This window comes from Rhea pennata, unplaced genomic scaffold, assembly GCF_028389875.1.
Source record: "Rhea pennata isolate bPtePen1 unplaced genomic scaffold, bPtePen1.pri scaffold_46, whole genome shotgun sequence".
In the NCBI taxonomy this organism is placed as follows: Eukaryota; Metazoa; Chordata; class Aves; order Rheiformes; family Rheidae; genus Rhea; species Rhea pennata.
This window is the reverse complement of record NW_026907685.1, coordinates 156,856-180,147: the sequence shown is the minus strand read 5'-3', so window position 1 is coordinate 180,147 and position 23,292 is coordinate 156,856. Positions and strand designations below refer to the sequence as shown.

The window sequence follows — 23,292 nt, the reverse complement described above, 5'->3', positions numbered from 1 at the left end:
TGCATGGATGTAACGGATAAATCTTTCTGTACAAAACACCATTCATCTCTGCTAGGAAGCTCCAGTGTGAGCAATGTCGGGGTGCTCATGTGGAGCTGCTCCATGACGAGCCTCGTGTGTTGGGGACCTCTGCAAGGGGAGTCTCTGCTTGAGGCTTTCAAGCCGGTTCTTAGTGGAAAGTGGCCAAGCACTGGAGTGCAACCACCTGGGCACACGGACAGAGGAGCCAATGCAGCCAGCCAGAGCTCCTTCCTCTCACACTGCACTATGTGTCAACCCCTATGAAATGCTCCTGTGAGATTGCCCCACTGGAAAGGTCAAGGGCAGTCCTGTCCTGCAAGCCTGTCCTGTCCTGAGCTCAGTAGTGGCCTTGAACTCTCTTGCAGGGGCATCTGGGACTTTTTCAACTGAATCCAGCAGGATTTGCCAAAATACACTGAGCTTTCCAGCTGGTGCTAGGGCTGCCACTCCAGTACTGGAGTCCTTGCCCAAAGCTCCGTGTAAGCTGGCTACACTCACAACCTGCATCTAATGGGCTAGTCGGGTAGATCCTCTCTCACTCTCATTCTCCTTTCCTCTTTTCTGAACACCTTTTATTATTGGCACACCAGTCACTCTTCTTCCAGTGCCTCCAGTCAATGCAATACATTTCCTCTACTGATATTCTTTGCTGCCCCCAATACATGTAGTCTTTCTTTATTTTTTTAACTTTTTAGTACGAGTGATGGCTGGCATGGTAGGTATTTCCTTATCCTACTAAAAGCTCCGTGTAAGTAGTTACAGTTAGCAAGCGAAACCACTTGGTAGCTCTCTGTCACAAGGGGAAACCTACTCTGCTGGCAGTAGGTGGTGGAGGAGACAATGAGAAGTGTGCTGCTGGACCTTGTACTAACAAAAAAAAAAAAAAAAAAAGAATGACTGGTTGGAGACATGAAGGCTGAGGGCAGAGTTGGCTACAGTGACCATGAGATGGTGGAGTTGAGGATCCTGCATGGAGGAAGCAGGGCAATAAGCAGGATTGCAGCCCTGGGCTTCTGGAGAGCAAACTTGGGCCTCTTCAGGGGCCTGCTCAGAGGAATTCCATGGGTTAGGACCTTTGAAGAAAGGAGACTCCAGGAGAGCTGGTTAATATTCAAGCATCACTTTCTCCAAGTGCAAATTCAGTGCATCCCTCTGAGGAAGAAGTCAAGCAAAGTGGGCAGGAGACCTGCATGGATGAGCAAGGAACTCCTGGCAAAACTCAGAGAGAAGAAGAAAGGACACAGAATGTGGGAGAAGGGACAGACCACTTAGCAGGAATACAGCAACGTTGTCACAGAATGCAGGGCTGCAATGAAGAAGGCTCAGGCCCACCTGGAAGTAAATCTGGCAAGGGATGTGAAGGACAACAGAAAGAGCTTCTTCAAATACATCAGTAGCGGAAAGAAGCCTAGGGAAAATGTGGGCCCCCTGTGGAATTGGTGGAGGCCCTGGTGACAAAGGATACAGAGAAGGCAGAGTTACTGAATGCCACCTTTACTTCAGTCTTCCCTGCTAAGGCCAGACCCCCAAGGAAGCTTAGAGCCTGGAGACAAGAGTGAAAGTCTGCAGAAAGGAAGACTTTCCCTTGCTTGAGGAGGATCGAATTAGAGATCATGTAGGCAAACCTGAGAAGCAAAGCTCCATGGGCCCACAAGTGCTGAGGGAGCTAGCAGATGTTATTGCTAGGCCACTCTCCATCACTTTGAAAGGTCATAGAGAACAGGATCGGTGCCTGAGGGCGGGAAGAATGCCAGGATCACTCCAGCCTTCCAAAAGAGCTACAAAGAGCACCCAGGCAACTACAGGCAAGTCAGCCTCACCTCCATCCCGGGAAAGGGGATGGAACAGCTCCTCCTGGACGCCATCTCCAAGCACACGGAGGCAAAGAAGGTGATCAGGAGTAGTCAGCATGGATTCAGCAAGGGGAAATCCTGCTTCACCAATCTGAAAGCCTTCTCTGATGGAATGCCTGGCTGGGTAGATGAGGGAAGAGCAGTGAATGTTGTCTACCTTGACTTCAGCAAGGCTTTTGACACTGGCTCCCATAACATCCTCCTAGAGAAGCTCAGGAACAGTGGGTTAGATGAGTGGACTGTCAGGTGGATTGAGAAGAGGTTGAAAGGCAGAGCTCAGAGGGCTGTGCTCAGCAGCACAGAGTCTAATTGGAGGCCTGGAGTTAGCAGTGTCCCCCAGGACTCAGTGCTAGGTCCCGTCCTGTCCAACCTATTCCTCAAGCACCTGGAGGAAAGGACAGAGTGCCTCCTCAGCAAGTCTGCTGATGCTACCAAGCTGGGAGGAGTGGCTGATACGTCCTGAGGGCTGTGCTGCCATTCAGAGAGACCTGGCCAGGCTGGAGAGTTGGGTGGAGAGGAACCTCCTGAGGTTCAACAAGGGCAAGTGCAGGGTCCTGCTCCTAAGAAGAAATAACCCTGTGCACCAGTACAGGCTGGGGCTGAGCTGCTGGAAAGCAGCTCTGCGGAGAAGGACCTGGAAGTGCTGGTGGACACCAAGCTAACCCAGAGGCAGCAATGGGCCCTTGTAGCCAGGAAGGCCAATGGTATCGTGGGGTGCATTAGGAATAGTGTTGCCAGCAGGTTGCGGGAGGTGATCTTCCCCCTCTGCGCAGCCCTCGAGAGGCCACATCTCGAGTGCATCCAGTTCTGGGCTCCGCACTATGAGACATGGAGCTACCATTGGAGAGAGTCCAGTGTAGGACTATGAAGATGATTAGAGGACTGGAGCATCACTCTGATGAGGAATGGCTGTGAGAGCTGGGCCTGTGTAGCCTGGAGAAGAGAAGCCTGAGAGGGGGATCTGATCAATGTCTACAAATAACTTCAGGGAGGGTGTCAAGAGGATGGAGCTAGACTCTTTTCAGTGGTGCCCAGTGACAGGACAAGAGGCAACGGGCACAGACTGAAACATAGGAAGTTCTGCCTGATGTGAGGAAAAATGTCTTTGCTGTGACAGAGCACTGGACAAGTTGCCCAGAGAGGCTGCGGAGTCCTCTTCTCTGGAGATATTCAAAACCCGCCTGGACTTGATCCTGTCTAAGGTGCTCCAGGTGACCGTGCTTGAGCAGGGGGGGCTGGACTGCATGATCTCCAGAGGTCCCTTCCAACCTCAACCATTCTGTGATTCTGTGTGATTCCTTGTGGGTCATTGTTTGTGGCTTTTTAGCAGGGTGATACTCCTGGGAGTAAGGTACAAGTAGGCCTGGTATAAATTTTGAGATGATAGGAAGACGAGCCAGGGACATGTTGTTGGACTGCTCTAGGCATGCAGAGGCAAGCTTGCTGTGCCCATAGCTCTTACCTGTGAGTCCTGGCTGTTAAGGAAGGATTTGAGGAGGGTTCAATTCCTAGGAGTAAGCTGTGAGTAGGCCGGGTGTAAGTGTTGGGAGGGTAGGAAGGTGTGCCAGGCAGGTGTTGTGGGGCTTCTCGCGGCATGCAGAGGCAAGATTTGTGTGCTCAGAACTCTTCCCAGTTAGTCCTAGTTCGTGGAGGAGGTGTGTGAGCAGGGTGACAGTCTCAGGAATAAGCTGAGATTTCCCCTGGCCTTAAATATTGGGAGGGTAAGAAGGCAACCGAGGCACATGTCGTGGGGCTACTTTTGGCCTGCAGAGGGAACACTGGCATACCCAGGGTTCTTCTGCCTGTGGTCTGGTTGGTGGGGGAGGTGTCTGTGCAGGGTGGCACTCCTAGGTGTGAGCTGTGAGTAGGCCTAGTTTAAGCGTCAGGAGCATAAGAACGGAATCAGGGCACATGATGTGGGCAGGCATGCAGAGGCAGCTTTGGCATGCTCAGAGGTCTTCTTTCTGTGTCCTGGTTTGTGGGGTAAGCATTTCAGCAGGGTGCTAGGATGAAGCTGTGAGTAGGTCTGGTATAAGTGTCAAAAGGGTAGGAAGACGAGCCAGGCATGTGTTGTGGGGCTGCCCTAGGCATGCGGAGGCCAGCTCAGCATGCCAACACCTCTTGGCTGGGCGTCCTGGTGGGTGTGGTAGGTGTCTGAGCAGGGTGGAACTCCTAGGATTAAACTGTCAGTAGGACTGGCCTAAGTGTCGGGAGGGTAGGCACATGTTGTGAGGGTATTCTAGATCTGTGGAAGCAAGCTTGATATGACCAGGACTATTCCGTGTGACTCCTGGTTGGTGAGGGAGGCATCTGAGTGGGCTGGCACTCCAAGCAGAAAGTTGTGAGTCAGCATGGTGAACGCGTGCAGAGGGCAAGAAGGCAAGCCAGGTACATGTCATGAGGCTATCCTCGGTATGCACGAGGCAAGCTCGGAATGCCCAGAGCTCCTGCCTGTGTGTCCTAGTTCATGTGGGAGGCTTTACAGAAGGGTGACTATCCTGGGAGTAAGTTGTGTAAGTTGTGTCCTTCTTACCTGTGAGTCCTGGCTGTTGAGGGAGGCATTTGAGAGCGTGGAACTCCTGTGAGTAAGCTGTGAGTAGCCTCGTGTCAGTGTTGGGAGGGTCAGAGGGCCAGCTGGCATGTTTTGTGGGGCTGCTCTGGGTATGCATGAGGCAAGCTTTGCATGCCCACAGCTCTTCCTTGTGAGTCCTCGTTTGTGGGGGAGGCGTTGAGCAGGGTGGTACTCCTAGCAGAAAGCTGTGAGTTGACCTGGCGGAAGTTTTCAGAGGGCAAGAACACAAGCCAGCCATGTGTCATGACACTACTCTTGGCATGAAGAGGCAAGCTTTGCGTGCCGACTGTGGGCAATCTACAGATGTTCAGTGAGAGCCACCATCTTCCCCATCTTGATTCTGCAGCACATGCTGGATGTTGATCGCAGACCTTCACAACTGCCATACTCCCGTCTGTTGCCCCCTTGCTGGAACCAAGCATGGGACTTGTCACAGTAGGTAAACGGATTGCGGCCCCTGAGGGAGATGTCACCTCACTGCCTACCTCATCCTCCTGTGGGGTTTCCTCAGCGTCCAGTCATCAGAGGTGGTCTGACAGGTGCCAACACCTCATAAATCTCAGGCAGATCTTTGATGCAGTCGGGGTTGGGCATGAGATTACTGCCTTCCCGTCCATCACAGTCCAAATTGAAAAATGTCAAGTTTTGAGAAAGGTGGACCCATTCCGCTGATGTTACTCTTGCAGGCTTTGGCACTGCAGTCTCTTGGGAGATCTCTCCCGTTTGGGTGGCCACTGACACAAAATTCACAACCCAAGGTTTTTAAGGGTTGGTAAACATATCTGTGGGGGTTCGGATATGACCAAGAAGCACCAGCCCACCAAGCTCAACTGGTGCGCCTTCGATCAGCCCTCAGGCTGATTTTGGGTCCCCTCGTATACTATTGACTGGTCGGTGAGGTCAGTCACTAGCGTAACTAAGGTCTCATCTTTTTATGAACCACAGAGTACTGTGGCACCTTTTCCGATCTGATTATAAAGGCGACCTGCCCGCCTGAGTCAAATCCGGTGACAGTCATTTGAGAATAAGATCACACACCCCAACCATACAGCTCGACCACACGGGAGCCGGGCAAGGGCAAAATTCAGCGTTTCCAGAAGACTGAGCAAGCCCAGGTCGTCTGCGTGAAGAATTTTGCTGTTGCCTTCGGAAGAAGGACTTTGTATTACAAAGAAAACCTCTGTATTACAAACAAAATTTAAACATCCTTACCTTTGCTGGCCAAGATGTGTATAACATCAACAGAGGAAAGGAGAGCTCTTCTTGTGAAGGCCCTCGCTGTCCTCTTCATGTGGCTAGAAGAGAGTCCAAGGTCATCGAGCAATCCATCATTGCCCTCATACTGCTTCCCTTGAGGGCCAGTTGGAAAGCCCAGGAACTCAACCACTCCAGCTCTTGTCCTTTCTTTCACTTGCTCTTCTAGATGTTGATATTTCTGAATCTTCTCAGTTGCTGCATCTCTCAGAGATGGTAGTCCACTCTCACAGTGTACCATAAGGTCCACCACTTTGCCCACGTTCTCTTCACCATTACCAAATCTGGTTTGAGGAGCTCATTGTTCTTGTCCCTGAAGTGCAGTTCTGTGATTACCTCCCACTCCAGTCACTTCGCCTCCTTGGCCAGCGCTCCACATAAGATGTTATGATGTCGAATCTGGGCCTCCTGGACCACAGGACAGTAGCCAATGATATGAGAGCAAGTTTCAAGGCTGCAGAACAATGTCTATAATTCTTCGGTACCTCTCCTCCCAGTCCAGGTGCCAAATACTCCCGGGTGGGATAGACATTGGCCCGTAGCTGGATTGCTGTCATCAACTTCCCGTGAGGAACAGCTTATAATATACCAGCCAATCATTACTGATGGTATCATTTTCAAAGTTCGTAATTCCACAGCCTTGCAATTTAAGATTGCTCCAACTCTCTAACTCTCGTTTCCTCCACTTGCTAGGTATTGGGTAGGCAACTTTTGGAGCAGGACACTCCCACTCTGAAGAGCACTCATTGCCTTCCAGGGCTGGTGGGACTATTATCAAGAATTCATCTCGTACTGATGGCACTTTATGGGCTCTCCCTCCAGCAGCGATCCAGACCTTCTGTAACTCTTGCTGAATCCCTTCTTCAAGAACTACAGTCCTTGTGATGTTATCGCTGCAGTGAACGATCCTCAACAGCTGGTGAGCCTGTACTGTCAGAATTTGGCTCGCAAGCCGTGTCAGCCCCAAAGCACCATCTCGATTGCTGGCATATAGAATGTCGTTGCATGTACTGGAAGGTGGGTGAAGCCAGCTCTTCACCGCTGTTCTAATTGCGAGGTGCAAGGAATGCAGGTATGTGGCATTCACCCCGGCATGATCTGCTACATACGGCAGTTGTGGGACTGCATACACCTCTGCTCCCAGAGTCATCTCGCTGGTTCCTAGTAAATGGAGAAAAGGAGAGTTAGAAAACTGGGCCAATCTAAAATCACAAGGCCATGGTTTTAAGAACTTTGAAAATGATAACATCAGTAATGACTGGCTCTTGCACTATTGAGGCATTCCCCACAGGAAGTTGATAACAGCGATCCAGTTGCAGGCCAAAGTCTATCCCACTCAGGAGAATTTAGCCCGTGGACCAGGACAAGAGGTGCCTAAGAATTGCAGACATTGTGCTGCGGCCTGGGAAACTTGCTGCCATATTATCGGCTACTGTCCCGCAGTCCAGGAGGCCCAGATTTGGTGACATCACATCTTGTGTGGATTGCTGGCAGAGGAGGCAAAGAGACTGGAGTGGGAGGCAATTATGGAACCCCACTTCAGAGATAACAACAACAAACTCCTCAAGCCAGATTTGATAGTGGTTAAAGGATCCCAGGTGAAAGTGGTGGGCATTACAGTGCACTATGAGAGTGAGTTAACACCCCGGAGTGACGCGGCTGTAAAGAAAGTCCAGCAATACCAATATCTGGAAGAGCAAGTGGAAGAAAGGACAAAAGCTGGTGTGGTTGAGTTCCTGGGCTTCCCGATCAGTGAGCGAGGGAAATGTTATGAAGGCAATGGGGGATTGCTCGCCGATCTTGGGCTCTCCTCCAGCCACATGAAAGGGATAGCGAGACTCTTCTCTAGAGGAGCTCTCTAGAAGAGCTCTCCTGTCCTCCGTTGGTATTGCCCACATCTTTGCCAGTAAAGGTAAGGGCATTTAAACTTTCTTCTATTTCATCACAGTGACTTTGTAGCACAAAGTCCTTCTGTGGAAGGCAACAGCAAAATTCTTCACACAGACAACATGAGCTTGCTCAGTCTCCTGGAAGTGCTGAATTTTCCTCTTGCCCAGCTCCCTTGTGGTTGAGCTTGTAGTGTTGGGATGTAAGAGCTTGTTCCCAAAGGACCTTCATCTGACCTGACTCAGGCAGACAGACCGCCTTTATAATCAACTCAGAAAAGATGCCACAGTATTCTGTGGTTCATAAAAAGATGGGACCATAGTTACTAGCTGGGCTTAGCTGCAGAGCTCACACCTCCACGTGGTCCCCCTGGATGCCCATTTTCAGGTAACCAAGTCGACCTCTGCCCCAGTGTGCAAGCATTATAGCTGCTTCCACCCTAGTGACTGACCTCACCGACCATAGTATATGAGGTGAACCAAAAATTTCAACTGCAACTCTACCCTTCCCCCATGTCCAAAGACCTTTGCCTGAGGGCTGATCAAAGGCACACCGGTTGACCCTGGGGCTGGATCTTCTGGGTCATATCCAAACCCCCACAGACATGCTAGCCAGCCCTATAAGACCCTGGATTGTGAATTTTGTGTTGGTGGCACCCCAAAACAGGCAAGGTCTCCCAGGAGATTGCAGTGCCTAAGCCTGCAAGGGTAACATCTAAGGAGTGGGTCCACCTATGCCCAAATGTGACATTTGTTTGTTTCAGTTTAGGACGGATGGGAAGAGAGTACTCCCATGCCCATCCCCGACTGCGTGAATTATCTCCCCGAGGTTCACGATGTGTTGGCACCTGCTGCATCATCTCCAATGACCGGAGTTGAGGAAGCCCCACAGGAGGCTGAGGTAGGCAGTGAGCTGACATCTCCCTCACAGCTTGTACTCCTTTCACTGACTGTGGGGGAGCAACTGACATCGAGTATGCTGCTGTGAAGGTCCCCGATCAACATCCGGCATGTCCGCGCTACAGGATCAAGATGGGGAAGATGGTACCTCTAACTGAACATCTGCAGAGGGCCCGCGGTCGGCAAAGATTCCTGTATCAGTGCTCCCTGTGTTGGAGGACTAACGAGAAATGTAGTATTGCCTGCCACTTCCTGAGATGCCAGTTAACCCCAGCTGAAGCTAAAAGCGATGAAGGTGTTTATGTGGAAGTCAAAGGATGGAAGAGTGCTTAAGATCAAAAAGCAACCTCTGTCAGCACATCAGGATTGTGGGTGTTATCCACATCTTTTTCCAGCAAAGGTAAGGATGTTTCATTTTAACTGGTGTATAATGACATCTTAGTGACTTTGTGTATGCAGAGTCCTTCCATGGAAGGCAACAATAAAATTCTTCACAAAGATGACATGGGTCTGCTCAGTCTTCTGTACGCGCTGAATTTTGTCCTTGCCCTGCTCCCTTGTGGTTGAGCCCTGTAGGTATGGGACGTGGGATCTTGTCCCCAGTGACGCTCACAGAATTTGACAAGGGTGGTCGGGATGCATATGAAGCCCAATTCAGAAAAGGTGTCTTAGCAATTTAGTGGTTGATTAATAGCCAAATGCCTCATCATCTAGTCAGAGATTTGCATGAATGGCTGAACATGATTCCCACTGTCCCTACCTACTATCCAGCGGAATCACCCCAAGGGAACTGGCTTGGTGGAATCAGTGGTGAAAGAAGGCCCTGTTGAGCTTGACTCTAGTCTGGTATTGTGAAGAGACATGAGAGATGTAGAATAAGACTTGGCTGCTGGTGAAATACCACAACTGTGATCATATTTTCACTTACCCGGTGAGGGCGTGAGGGCGGCCAAGCGTTCATAGCAATGTTGCCTTTTGATCCTTTGATGTCGTCTCTTGCTATCACTGTGAAGCAGATTTTGTCAACCCTTGGGTTGTTCACCCACTGACAGGGAGCGTGAGGTGGGAATAGGCCATTGTGAGACAGCTTAGTTTGTGCTCTGCTGCTGATGTGTTGTTGCAATAGTAATCCTGCTCAGTACAAGAGGAACCGCAGCTTGAGGTATTTGGTGCCTGTGCTTGTCTGAGGAGTGAGGTCTCCACCTGTGGGATTCTGACTGAACAACTCTAAGTAACCGGAATCGCCCCTAAACATAGTGTTACGAAATCACCAAGGTGCCTCAGTGGGCTTTCATTAGCTGATTGCCTGCTTGCAGTTTCTCTGCACAAGCAGGATGAGCCGGGACAGGCCCAGTGCAGAATGCCACTCGTTGTCGGGACTAGAGCGTGGATAGATGTGACGCCGTCTCTCACTCATTGTGAACTGCGTGTTCATGGGGAACTCAGTGTTAAATCATTCGTAGGCAAGCTGATTCTGGGTCAGGGTTTTGTATGTAGTAGAACAGCTCCCTTGCTGCGATCTGTTGAGGGTCAGGCCTTGACACAAGCTTTTGTCAGTCAGAAAGAAAGGGCCGATGTCCAGCACGTGCCAGGGGTAATGGGCATCCTTTCCCCTCCTCCAGTTCCTCCAGGGCAGATCCGCCTCTCCCCATGACTGCAGTGGTGGTGAGAGCAGCAGGGGTGAGGGTGGGAGGGAGCAGGAGTCCCCTCCTTGAGCAAAAGTGTCTCCAGCTCTCATTTTATGTTGTTTCCTTCCCTGCTTGGGAGCGGGCTGACTTGGAGGGCTGCAAAGGTGGTGGTGACAAGAGCAGCAGCAAAAGTCTGTGTGCCAGGAGGCAACGGCACGTGCAGCAGCAGGCAGGTGGGACAACGTGCGGTGCCTCTTTGAGGCTGCACAGTGGACGTGGTGTCGCTCTCCCATGCCTGTTGCCATGCCAGGGCAGGGGTGTGCTGGAGATGCTCACTGTCACCTGTGGTGGGGTAGATGTGGTGCTGCTCACCTGCTCTGATGCCGGTGGCTGTTTCCTCAGCAAAGGTGTCCAAGTGCGGGACGGCAGGCAGAGCTGTTGCCGCTGTCGTGGGCTTCGGAGTGGCGGGGGAGGCATCCCTGTGGAGATTTCAGGTTGTTGCCCTCACACTAGGACCAGGTACCTAGCATCTGCCTTTCTTCTGCCCCACCTTGATGACCCAGCCATGTGGTCCTGTGTGCCAGCTTCTCCTCGTGGGTACTGCGTGCACCGCACAAACCGTGCACCTACCACCCTTCCCTGCCCACCACTCTAGTCACTCCACAGCGTTCCTTGGAGTCTGTGCTATGGGTTGGCAGGAGAGGAGAGAAGGTCCTCTGGCAACTGCAGTTGCTGACAGCCACCGCTGGTCGGGATGGCCATGGGCCCCAGGCACTTGGCCCGGTGGTTCTTGGTCGAGGAGTTGAAAAGGGGTTTAAAGACTTGGGTGGCGCGATGCAACCCAAGGGGCACTGGGTGTGCTACCAGAGGGCTGAGGGGTCAGCATGTGCAGCATCGCACTCCCCCCTACCATGCTACCAGGCACGCCCCATGCTCACCCCCTGGGCAGCTGGGTCAGAGAGAGGTACCCTACTCCCTCTCTCTGTGGTCTGGTCTTGGCGGAGGGATGCCGCATGGTCAGCCTGTGCCAACCTGCCTCGATCATGCAACCTTGGTGCAAGCACATGCTCGCTGCTGGGACGGTGAGCCGTCACCACAGATGGTGTGGACACCAGGCCTCTGCACTCTTCTGCTTTGGCCATTGCACTCAGTCCCACACTGCAGCCGTTGGTGGCACCCTGCAGTCAGACCCGTCACTGTGCCATCCATCACACCTGCCTCGCTCTGCCTGACCCAGTTTCGCTGGGTTGTGGAGGGGGTGCCCCACCCCCCAACCCCGGTGTCCACGTGGAGGCAGGGAGAGCAGGCACCATTCCCTGATTTGGAAGTGCTGGGCTGGTGGACCACGGGTGAGTGGGCGGGGACACTCCCGATGGCGGGCAGGCTCTGACGCTAAGGTTCTGCAGCGACCCTTTATACACCCATCCCTGAAGCAGGCAGCAGGGCCAGGGGGAAGTGTGCAGCAGAGGCAGTGGTGGTGGTGGCAAGTTGGCGGCAGCAGCAGAGCCGGGACCCTGGTGTGTGCACCCGGTTTCCTAGCTGGCCCACCCAGGTCTGTTGACCGTCCGCTGCAGCCGGCATGCCCTGCTGCGCCTGTCCTCCCCTCCCTGCCCACCGGGCTCAGTGGCTGCCGCTGTGTGGCTGATGCGGTGTGGCATGGCTGAGACGCTTGGCAGGCCTGTGCCCCATGCAGCTGGGCCTTCGTCCCCCTAAGTGCAGACTCAGGAAACCCCCACTCCCGGAGCACCCTGTGGCAGTTAGATTCCTGGGAGCCAATCATCCAGTTTGGTAAGCCAGCACCAACACAGACACACACACAAACGCTCTTCAGCAGCAAGCAGTTTATTAGTAAATACTTACAAACAGACCAACCCGATGGTAATCTCGAGAAGGACCACTCCAATGCTTGTCCCGATCGGCTGCATGATGAAAGAGAGAAAGTTGGCAGTCACAATCTTTTTGGGCGTCCCCGAGGGGGCAACGTGGTCCTCTGTTGCATAGCAGCCTCACTCTCCTTCAGAAAAATTCCGGTATTTATGATTACTCGCTGTAGGCAGGAGTCCTGGCACATGGGCCCAACAGGTGCAGGGAGTCTAGCTCGACTCCGCCCCAGTTGCATAACCAGGCTGTGATACTGGGCATACGTGCAGACTTATTTCGGGGGCCACATTGACTTGGGGGGTTGCTATTTCATTACTCTTCAACTTCTGACCTTCATGTTGACAGCTTCTCATGGTTATTTTGTGGCTGGAAGCCACAGAATCTATATGTTAGCAACCGCTGCTCTTTCTCACAGATTTCCAAGACCTTGTTAGTTACTTATTTGTATTCTGCTTAACACAGCGGTATTGTTCTAGACACCAAAAAGTTACAAAACAGACCATTGCCACCAAGTATTGTGTAGTACAGACACAAGAGTTACAACACGGACCATTCCCGCCAACTATCACATAGTACGGATACACACCCACTTTGCGGAGTTCGTCCCACTGGCCCCAAGGGTGGGCCCATCGCTGTGGCCCAGCACCTGTCACCGCCGCTGGACACCACTTGCCAGTGTCGCCGTGTGGGCTCTTCTGCATCACTCTCCCAGTGGTGCACTGGTCCTCTGTTACGCTCTGGGGTGGAGTGTCTGGCTGCCTGTCTCCACCCTCTGCCCTCACTGCTGCCGTTTCGGTGCCCACCAAGCCCCCCCGACCCTGCATTGCACCCCCGTTCATAGCATGTGTCGATCCACTTCCACCCACTGGCTGGTGTCAGCCATGGCATTGCATAGTGGTCGGCAGTGATGCGGCAGGTGCCATAGCAGGGTGGGAGGCAGCGTGGGCCCTGACGGGTGGCAAAAGGGGAAAGGAGGGGAGGGTGCCATTCCATGCCACACCAGAGCAAGAGCGGAGGCAGTGGCTGGGAGGAGGAACTCAGCCCAAGCGGGTGGAAATGTGCGTGAGTGCATGAGCGAGCGAGTGAGTGTTCGGGAGCCGGGCCCAGGAGAAGTGCAACATAGGGCTCTCCCTATGTTCTCAATCCACAAAGCCAGCTTCTCACGTAGCTGCGGCCGGGCAACACCAACCCACGGGTCCAACCCTAAGCCCAAATATCTCTCGGAGCTGCCTGGCTCCATCATATCTAATTGAGCACCATTGATCTTCCACGGATCACAGTTGGTAATCGTATCGGAATCTTTTGTGGGCCCAATAAAAAATCGGTGGCATTTCGAAGCGTTAACTTTCAGCCAGGTAACTTGGCAAAATTCTTCCACCACTTTAATATTGCTTTGCATATTTTCCCATGAGTCACTCAACAGGACCAGATCATCCGCGAATGCTAATGATGTTATAGAACTGCTTCCATATTTAAATCCTTTCCTCATATCTTCCAAGTTGCATAATAAAGGATCTATTGATAGACTGAACAGAAGCGGGGACATTGGATCACCCTGTTTTACCCCGGTGAGGATGTTAATCTTTTCAGAACAGCTATTCCCAACTTCGAGTCACGTAACACTGTCCTTGTGCATCTCTGCGATGACATCACAGACGTGACTGTCAACGTCCTTCTGCCGTAGGACGTGGAAGATGTATTGGTGTTGGATTGAATCAAATGCTTTGTCCGGGTGTACAAAGACGACACCCAATGTCTTGTGTTTTTTCTTGGCATGTTTAATTGGCATCTGGAGAAGCGTCAGATTTTCCGCACAGCCGGGTGATGAGATAAAGCCCCTTTGACGGCTATTGATCGGACACGCTCGCTGTAACTCTGCAGTCAGGATCCACGAAAATAGGCACAAAATAATTGACCCGATGGTAATGGATCGCCAGTTGTTAATGTCCTCTATTTTAGACGGGTCCGAAGATTTTGGAATCAAGACTGTCCTACATTCTTGAACCCATTTCGGGATCTTCTCGTCCAAGAGCCATAAATTAAACATCTCGGCCAACCGGCTGCCTTGAGGGTCCATTGTAATGATGTCCTTCACCGACACGCCATCCGGACCAGGAGCGGAACTTCTGTTCATCTCCAGCAGGTTTTTCCCAATCTCCGCCAGGGAGATCATAAGCTTGAATGTAGGGTTCTCAGCCTCTCCTGAACTCCGGAAGGTACCAAGACCAGCGAAAGGTTTTCCCTCTTCCCACTTCTTCTGGAAGGCGCTATATAGTTCCTCCATCAGAAGGAGGCACTGTAGTGCTTCGATGTTATCCCAAATGATACCAGCTAGCTTCCTTCGATCAAGATCGAACAGCCTCTGATATCTAAGGTACTGGCCCTTCTTCACCGCCCTGAACTTCATCCATTTCCTCTCCTCTCTCACAGGAACGGTCCTGGCCTGATTCCTCCTGCGTTGTTTCAATTTAGCAGTGAGAATGTGCCCCGCCAGCTGTGATAGACATTGCTCCGATGCCTCTGTTACGATGTCCCCACCATCTTCGATACCCTCCTGGATCTTCTTACACGCTTCCTTCCAGCTCAAAGACTGGGGTCCTGAATAAATCGCTTCAGCAATAAACCTTCTATATTCCTTCTTAACAAGCTGTATCTCCACACTCTCCACTGGTACATCCCCTGGGGCAGCCTTCTCAGCTGATGCTGTTGGCTTCGCACTCGCCAGCTGCTGTCGCTTGTCGCTGATTTGTTTGGTGTTTTTGTGGCACTTCTTTCGTGGAACTTCTGTTCCAAATCGAGCAATAACGCTGTCTCCTCTTCAGACCAACAGCTCTTATGCATACCCTTCCTTCCTTTTCCCTTCGGACAAGCTTGCTCTATACGTTCCAGATTCCTAGTTTGTGGGTGCATGAATCTTTTGTGCTGAGAGAGGCCGCTCTTAGTCTTAAACACTCTCTCGCATTCCTCACATCTCAAACTCCCATCGTCCTTTCCCAGTCCATCATCCTCTTCAGGTTCCCATCGGGCCCTTTGGCAGCTTGGGAAGCAGCAGGCAATACTGTGATGTTTTTCATTAGTCCTCCCACAACAGGAGCACTGATATAAGATTCTCCGCTGAACGTGGGCCCTCCTCAGATGTTCAATTAAAGCCACCATCTTCCCCCTCCTCGTGCCGCAGCATGGACATGCTGGATCAGGGACCTTCACAAACTGATGTGTGCTCACATCAGTTGCTACCGGCCCACTGGCACCAAGGATCGGACTTGTCACAGTAGCAAAAAAGATTGCAAGCCTTGAGGAAGTTGTTGGCACATCGCCTTCCTCCTCCCCCTCCTGTCGGGCCGATGTTTCAGCTCCGACCCTTGGGGGTGATTTGGCAGATGGCAACACCTCATAAACCTCAGGCAGATCTTTAATGCAATCAGGAATGGGGGGCAGATCTCTCTCCTCTTCACCCTCATAAGTCGAGCTGAAAAATGTCAAGTTTTGTGTCACGTGGACCCATTCACCTGATGTTACCACTGCAGGCCTCAACACTGCAGTTTCCTGGGAAATTTCTCCCGTTTGGGTATCCACCGAAATGAAATTCACAACCCAAGAACGTACAGATTGTCTATGGGGGTTCAGATACAACCAGAAGAACCAATCCCCCAAGTTCAACTGGTGAGCCTTTAAATGTAGCCCTCAGGCAAAGGGCTTTGGACACGCAAATTTGATACACCTGCGGTCAAAAATTTGCATCATCTAGAGTACTATTGATTGGACGGTGAACTCAATCAATAGGGTGGAAGCGGCTATAACACCCTACACACTGGGGAAGAGGCCAACTCGGTTACCCAATAATGGGCATCCAGCGGGACCACATGGAGGTGTGGCCTCTGCAGCTAAGCCCACTTAGTAACTATGGTCCTGTCTATTTACGAACCTGACGGTTTTTTTATCAAGTTAGTTATAAAGGCGGCCCGTCCACCTGAGTCAAATTCAGTAACGGTCATTTGGGAACTAGATCTTATGTCCCTACGATAACGCTCGACCACAAGGGAGCGGGCAAGGACAAAATTCAGCATTTCCAGAAGAAAGAGCAAGCTCAGTCGTCTGAGTGAAGAATTTTGTTCTTGCCTTCTGAAGAAGGGCATTGTAATACAAAGAAACTTTGTAATACAAATAAGAAAGATCACACACCCTTACCTTTACTCGTAAAGATAGGACAGCAGAGCTCTTCGTGAGAAGGCCCTCGCCAACCCCTTCATGCAGCTTTGGGAGAGCCCAAGGTCGGCGAGCAATCTTTCATTGCCTTCATACCACTTCCCTCGCGCACCAGTCGGGAAGCCCAGGAACTCCATCTCTCCAGCTTTTGTCATCTCCTTCACTTGCTCTTCTAGATGTCGATAGTTTTGGACTTTTTCTGCTGCTGCGTCGCTCAAGGATGTCATCCTACTTTCGCAGCGTACCGTAAAGTTGACTACTTTCGCCCGGGATCCCTTCACCATTATCATATCTGGCTTAAGAAGCTTGTTGTTTCTGTCTCTGAAGTTGGGTTCAACAAACACTTCCCACTCCAGTCTCTTTGCTTCATTAACCAGCATTTCGCACAAGATGTTGTGCCTTCGGATCCGGGCTTCCTGGAATGCAGGACAGTATCCAATAATATGGGAGCAAGTTTCCCATTCCGCAGAACAATGCCTGCAACTCTTCAATACTTCTGCCGCCAGCCCGTGCGCCAAATACTCCCTGGTGGGATAAACATTGGCGCGTAGCTGGATAGCCATCAACAACTTCCTGTGAGGAATGTCTCTATAGTGTATTAGCCAATCGCTACTGGTGATATCATTTTCAAAGTTCTTAATCCCGCGGCTTTGAAATCTTAGATTGGCCCAGTTTTCTAACTCTCGTTAGTGTAGAGCACTCGTCGCCTTCCGGAGCTAAGGGGGCAACCACCAAAAACTCGCCACATACTGATGGAACTTGATCCGCTCTCCCTCCAGCAGCGATCCAGACTTTCTGAAGTTCTTCCTGGATCCCTTCTTCTAGGACCACAGCCCTAGTGATGTTATCACTGCAGCGAGCGATCCACAACAAGCGGCGAGCCTGCAAAGATGGAATCTGACTTGCAAGGCGGGTTAACCCCAAACCGCCATCTCTATTGCTGGCATACAAGATGGCATCGCATATGCTGGAAGGTAAGTGAAGCCAACCTTCCACTGCAGTTCTAATTGCCAGGTCCAGGGAGTGAAGGTATGTGGCATTTCCACCAACACGATCTGCTGCATATAGAAGTCGAGGGATAGCATATGTTTGCAGATTTCTACCTTCCGAAGTGGCTTTAAAGGGGCTTTCCCTAGGTTCTCAACCCATAAAGCCAGCTTCTCACGTAGCTCCGGGCGGACGAGACCGATCCACGGATCCACCCCAAGGCCCAAATATCTCTCAGAGCTACCGGGCTCAATCATCTCCAGTTGAGCACCGTCGATCTTCCACGGATCACAGTCGTTAATAACATAAGAGTCTTTTGTGGGCCTAATGAAAAATCCGTGGCATTTGGAAGCACTGACTTTCAGCCCGGTAAGTTGACAAAACTCTTCCACCACTTCAGTGTTGCTCTGCATATTCTCCCAAGAGTCACTCAATAGGACCAGATCGTCTGCGAAAGCTAACGATGTTATGGAGCTGTTTCCCTATTTGAATCCTTTTCCCATATCTTCCAACTTCCATAGCAAAGGATCTATTGATAGATTGAACAGAAGCGGGGACATTGGATCACCTTGCTTAATGCTGGTGAGGATGTTAATCTTTTCGGAACAGCTATTCCCAACTTCGATCCTTAATACTATCCTTATACATTTCCGCAATGATGTCACAAATGTGACTATCCACGCCCTTCTGTCGTAAGACCTGGAAGATGTGCAGGTGTTAGACAGAATCGAAAGCTTTTGCCAGGTCCACGAAGACAACGCCCAGTGCCTTATGTTTTTTCTTGGCATGCTTGATTACATTTGGAGAAACGTCAGGTTTTCCGCACAGCTGGGGGATGATATTTAACCCCTTTGACGGCTATTGATCGAGCATGCTCGCTGCAGCCGTGCTGTTAGGATCTGTGAAAATAGATGTAAAATAATCGACCCGATGGTGATGGGTCGCCAGTTGTTAATGTCCTCTATTTTTGCTGGGTCCGAAGATTTTGGAATCAGGACCGTTCTACATTCCTTCACCCAGTCCGGGATGTTCCTGTCCAAGAGCCATAAATTGAACATCTCGGCCAATCAGCTGCCTTGGGGGTCCACTTTGATAATGTCCCTTACCGACACGCCGTCCGGACCGGCGGCGGAGGCTTTATTCATCTCCGCCAGATTTTTCGTGACCTCTGCCGGGGAGATCATAGACTTGAACGCAGAATTATCCGTCATTCCTGCACTCAGGAAGGTACCCAGGCCACCGAAAGGCTTTCCCTCCTCCCACTTCTTTTGGAAGCAGCTATACAGTTCCTCCATCGGAAGGGGGCACCATAGTGCTTCGATGTTATCAAGACTGATACCAGCAAGCTTCCTTCGATCCAGATTGAACAGCTTCTGGTATCTGAGGTAATGACCCTTCTTCACCGCCCTACGCTTCATCCACTTTCTTTTCCTCTCCCACAGGGACGGTCCTGGCACGAGTCCAGGATCTTGGCTCCTCATGCTAAACCATTGAAGGTAGCCACAGGTAGGGCACTGCCTGGCCCCACTCTCCTTCGTCCGCGAGCCCCAGCAGCCACCCTTAGCCCTGCAGATGGGTGGAGGAGGGGCAGTGGTGGCTGCTGGTGCTCAAGGAGGAGGGAGGGAGAGGCCAGGCAGTGCCTGCCACAGCTGGGGCGATCCACTGGAAGGGTCTGGCAACCAGAGTCACTGACTCGTGCCCCCTTGGGGAAATGGGTGTGGTGCACAGGGATTTGTCCAGCCACAGCGCACATCTGCCTCTGCTTTCTGCCCCAACCTGACTGCCCCAGCCCTTACAGCCAATCCTTAGCCTCAAGTTACAGATGCCACTTGCCGACTTCCTTTACCTCCCAAAGACTTCCTGTTGCTCATTCCACTGGGGGGTGAACCCAGGACCTTCAGCAGGTAAAGCAGATGTAATAACCACTACACTATCCCTCCACCCCAACAAAAGAGAACTCTCCCTGGGGCTCCAGATGGCTTCTCCGGGATCAGTTGTGTTACCGCACTGGACGCCTCGCAGCACCCATCTCCGCCACTCTGGATTCAGGGATCTGAACCTGACTCCCTTTTGATTGGCTGAGGGCAACGGAGGCCATCACCCATTGCTTTGGAATGGCGCTCGCCTATCGCTTAGGCCTGACTGACCCATGTTCAACTGCGGTTCACATGGAACCCTGCTCCACTTTGGTCTTCAAAGCTCTCGTTTGAATATTTGCTACTACCACCAAGATCTGCACCTGCGGCAGCTCCACCCAGGCCCACACCCCAGGCTTCAAGGCACACCACAGCTGCACACCTACTCGTCGCAGTGTAGCCCACGTGGCTTCGCATCACCCGCGACAGCTAGGTATGGGCTCAATGCTCCAGCACCATCCATTTTCAGGGCTACTTGATTTGGCAGGTGAGTTGTTACGCACTCCCTAGCAGATTCCGACTTCCATGGCCAACATCCTGCTGTCTATATCAACCAACACCTTTTCTGGGGTCCGATGAGTGTCAGCATCCGGCGCCTTAATCCGGTGTTCGGTTCATCCCGCAGCGCCAGTTCTGCTTAACAGAAGTGGCCCGCTAAGCACTCCCATTCCACGGCCCGGCTCCACGCCATCCAAGCATAGAATCATAGAATCGGTAAGGTTGGAAGGGACCTCTGGAGATCATCTAGTCCAACCCCCCTGCTCAAGCAGGGTCACCTAGAGCATGTTACACAGGGTTGCAGCCAGGCAGGCTTTGAATATCTCCAGAGAAGGAGACTCCACAACCTCCTGGGCAACTTGTTCCAGTGCTCCGTCACTCTCACAGGGAAGAAATTCCTCCTCATATTCAGGCAGAACTCCCTGGGGGTCAGTTTCTGCCCACTGCCTCTTGTCCTGTCACATGGCACAGCTGAAAAGAGTTTGTCCCCACCCCCTTGACACCCTCCCTTCAGGTACTCATACACATTGATAAGATCCCCCCTCAGTCTGCTCTTCTCCAGGCTAAACAGGCCCAGCTCTCACAGATGTTTCTCCCAGGGCACATGCTCCAGCCCTCTGATCATCCTCGTAGCCCTATGCTGGACTCTCTCCAGTAGCTCCATGTCTCTCTTGTCCTGGGGAGCCCAGAACTGGACACAGTACTTGAGATGAGGCCTCACCAGGGCTGAGCAGAGGTGCAGGATCAGCTTCCTCGACCTGCTGGCGACACTCTTCCTAATGCACCCCAGGACTGGGATCCACCCAATCATGCACATCACTAAGTAGCTGGTAAGGCACTTGGCTATTTACAAACCATGGAATTCTATGGAGCCTCTTCCCAGTTGATTTGAGCGGTGGCCTGTCCGCCAAGTCAAATCCAGAGACTGTCATTTGGGGACCGGATCTCCAAGTCCCAATGTACAGGCTCAACCGTAAGGGAACTTGTATTCCATGTTCTCTGTCCACATCAGCAAGCCAGGCGTCTTACCCATGGAAAGTTTGAGAAGAAGTTGAGATCGTTTTGGCCCCAAGACCTCTAACCTTTCGCTTAACCAGGTAAAACTGCTGCCCATGAGTGCTAGCTATCCTGAGGGAAACTCTGGACAGAGCCAGCTACTAGATGGTTTGATTAGTCTTTCATCCCTACACCTGCGTCGGACAACTGATTTACACATCAGGACCGCTACGGACCTCCACCAGAGTTTCCTCTAGCTTCGCCCTGCCCAGGCATAGTTCCCCATCTTTTGGCTCCTAGCATGGATGCTCATGCTCCGCCTCCCCGACAGAGCAGGCAAGACGGGCCAGTGGTGCGCCTTTGGCTCTGCCTCCGCCTCGAGATCCCAGCTCAGCCGGCGCGCGCCGGCACTCACCTTCATTGCGCCACAGGCTTTCGAGCGAGCTGCTGACTCACACACATGCTAGGCTCCTTGGTCCGTGTTTCAAGACGGGTCGGGTGGGTAGCTGACATTGCCGCAGATCCCGGGCGCCCAAGCATGGCCACACCCTGCCGGTGGCACAAAGTGGTCGGGGTGTACTGAGGACACTCTGCCCCAGTTGACAGTCATGCTGGGGACTGGCGGGACCGTCCCCCGGATGGGGGCCACCGTCACCGCCACCGTCAACTTGTGGCGCCCTCCCTGCCCGCCACAAGCGGGGGTGGGAAGAAACAGACCTGCCCACCGGGCCCTTCCCAGAGTGGCAGAGTCAGTCACAGCACACCACCATGGGGGAAGTGCGCCCAATGGGGGTCAGCAGCTGGCTGGGCAGCGGTCCCTGGCCCGCCCACTCTCACCAAGGGGACGGAGGGGAGGAGGAGGCGGGGATTCGCCGAGACCCGAGACGGCCGACCGAGCCCGCTGGGTTGAATCCTCCGGGCGGACTGCGCTGAGAGCGGCGCCGGGGATGGGACCTCTGTACGCCACATTTCATGCGCCCCACTACAGCGTGGGGATTCGGCACTGAGCTCTTCCCTCTTCACTCGCCATTACTGAGGGAATCCTGGGTAGTTTCTTTTCCTCTGCTCACCAATACGCTAAAATTCAGAGGGTCACCATGTCTGATCTGAGGTCGCAATCAGATGGAGGCGGGGTGGGCACACGCGCACCTGCCCCTCGCGCTTTGACTCCCAGAGGAGGTCCAAGACAGGGCTCAGTCAGCGGGGACGTGCCCACCGGTGAGAAGACGGCCAGAGGCCCCTAGCCAGGACCAGGGGGGAAGAGGCACGGCGACCTGAGGTTGCCGCCACACAGTGGGGAGGACTGCGGGGGGGACCTCCGACACGCACGCGCGGCAGCGTGGTGCGGTACCTCTGCGGTACCCACCCGCAGACAGCCACGCGGGGACGGGGGACAAGGTCCGGACCTCCCCCGGGCCCGGCTCCCAAACACACGCTCGCTCGCTCACGCGCTCGCGCAGCTCTCCGCTGGCTGGGGCTGAGCTCCTCCTCCTCCTCCCGGCCGCTGCCTCCGCTCTTGCCCCGGTGCGGAGTGGCACGGCACCCTCTTCTCCCTTCCCCTTTTCTCCCCTCCCTTTTTCTCCTCTCCCCTCCCCTCTCCTCCCTCCTTCACACTAGTTGGGGCCTACGCTGCCCCCTCCACCCAGATGCGGGACCCATACCCGTTGCTGCCGACCTCAACACAACCCCGCGGCTTATGCCAGCCAGTGGGTGGAAGTGGCTCAAAACATGCTACGGACACGGGCAAGCTGTGGGGATGGGGTGGGGAGACTTGGTGGGCACCAAGATGACAGCAGTCAAGGAGAGGGGTGGGGGACAGGCAGCCAGCTGCCACACCTCAGAGGGGAATGGGATACAAGCGTACCACCAGGAGAGTGATGGAGAGGAGCCCGTATGGTGGCAATGGCAAGCAGTGGCGGGCGGCGGCGACAGGTGCTGGGCCGTGGCAACCCACCCACCCTTCGGGCCCGGCGGGATGAACTCCACAAAGCGGCACTCCAGGAGCGAGGATTTCCCGTGTCTGCACTTAGCGGGGCAACGGCCCAGCCATGCAGGGTGAGGGCCTGCCAGGTGTCCCAGCCACACCACATCGCCTTGCACCACTGCTGCCGCATGCTTCCCCTTCCATCCCCTGGGAGGGACGGGACCGCTGCACCAATGGGGGCTGACGATAGACCATCAAGTGATGCTCAGACAGGGGTAGTCCTGGCGGGAGACCGGGGCTGCAAGCGTTCGAAGTGTCGATGATCAATGTGTCCTGCAATTCACGTTAATTCTCGCAGCTAGCTGCGTTCTTCATCGACGCACAAGCCGAGTGATCCACCGCTAAGAGTTGTCTTGGTTTCAGTCCCCACCACACGCACAGGGGGACCAGGCCGCATTGGCAGCCTCTGAGGGCTCCCTCCCCTCCACCTCCCTCCTCGCACCACCGCCGGCTGCTGAGCGAGGGACAGCGGGAAGAGCGGGCTCGCCTCACCGACCGTAGAAGCACAGAGCTCGGGGGGGGGGGGGGAAGGGCAGACCCAAACAAGAAGGGCAGGGAGCCCTCGCTCCCGACCTGGGACAACGCTTTTCTCGCTTCGAGAGCGCTCCCCCGGCCCTTCCGTGGACAGACGCCCAGCGCCGGGCTGGCAGGCGAGACGGGACAGACAGGGAATGGCACCCGCTCTCCCCGCCTCCACGTGGAGACCGGGG

The 23,292-nt window shown here is 53.2% G+C and overlaps 1 non-coding gene across 1 annotated transcript; it reads right to left on the bottom strand.

Moving 5' to 3' along the window:
• Positions 1–22,781: 22,781 nt before the first annotated feature.
• Positions 22,782–22,932, bottom strand: LOC134154853 (5.8S ribosomal RNA). Its single transcript, XR_009961373.1, has one exon. It is a non-coding gene; the product is annotated as a 5.8S ribosomal RNA (ribosomal RNA).
• Between the last annotated feature and the right edge of the window lie 360 nt (positions 22,933–23,292).